At 42.6% G+C, this 1181-nt stretch overlaps 1 protein-coding gene across 1 annotated transcript in view; it reads right to left on the minus strand.

The window, feature by feature from the left end:
• The window catches only part of LOC101854286 (betaine--homocysteine S-methyltransferase 1), a gene marked incomplete in the record, with an annotated part of 21415 nt that overhangs the window by 4163 nt on the left and 16071 nt on the right, over positions 1-1181 (minus strand).

A 1181-nucleotide genomic window follows, 5' to 3' on the forward strand; every position in this document is an offset into this window, starting at 1 on the left:
TTAAAGATAAAAAAGCAAAACAGATAGCAACAACACCCAAACCTTTTCCATATTTCTTGATACACTCCAGTGCGAGAGCGGCTTCACCCAGCTCAGAGAAGGTTTCGGCGACAATGAAATCTGCTCCTTCTTCTACGGCCCATTCTATTTGCTCCTGTTGGGGGGAAGGGGGGGGGAGGGGATGGGAGAGGTGAATGATTATTCATGAGACTCTAAAAATAACTTATTTACATTTTGCTTTTTCTGCTATCTTATACGGCTCCGTGTTAAGGAAAGGTGTAATTCGTCTGACGTACGGGAGGTGTGCTAGCAAACTGCTTTTTGGATCCTCGTTCTGTTGTGCCCTTTGTGCTGGGGCTCTTTGGCTCTATGTGAATAAACTGCTGTATTTCATGTGCATTTCAGTTTTTGCCAGAGTTTTATGGCTTTTGCACTGCAATAAGCTCACATTAATGCCGAGAGAAGATTACAAGCGAGGGACAGACATAAAGAAAAGAAAGAGGATAGATAGATAGATAGATAAATGCTTAAGAAGAGCGGTCAACAAAACAAGAAGAGACAAAATTAAAAAATGAAGTCATAAGGGACACCGTGGGAGCAACACATACTTCCTGCGGACACTCTTTTGGCTGAGTGGCCCATCTTGTTATTTACTATCTTTGGTATGACCAAAGATCGTACATAACAAGATGGCCCACTAGGCCAAAAAAGTGTCGGCCGGAGTCCGCTCGTTGCTTCAGATGGCGCTGCAGTCTGTTTTGAAGCTCTCTTTCGTTTTTCCAGAAGAAGAATAGGAATAGCGCCTCCTGGCGTGAGCAGATCGACTGCTGTTCATCAGCTGTTCGGGTCCGTTCAGAGCGGAGTGTTAGGGTTTATATTTCAGTGACCTCTCCCCTCTCATTCTAAAGTCAAATTAAACGAAGAAAACCGTCGCCTCTTCTTCCGGTAGAGATTTGTTTGTCAGCGTAACCATTTTATAAAAGCGTTCTTCCGAAATTTGAATTCATATTTATTCTAAACCATGTTACTTTCACTTTGATTTTTTTCACACATGTAGGGTAACTCTGTTCGCAAAGGGTACGCTTTTGTGAAGAGGGCGCCACCGAATTTTGAGGACACTTTTTTAATTGGCTCAAAAAGAGGAGTGGACCATCTTGTTATGTATGATCATTGGTATAACT

This window comes from Aplysia californica, unplaced genomic scaffold (genome assembly GCF_000002075.1).
Source record: "Aplysia californica isolate F4 #8 unplaced genomic scaffold, AplCal3.0 scaffold00688, whole genome shotgun sequence".
In the NCBI taxonomy this organism is placed as follows: domain Eukaryota; kingdom Metazoa; phylum Mollusca; class Gastropoda; order Aplysiida; family Aplysiidae; genus Aplysia; species Aplysia californica.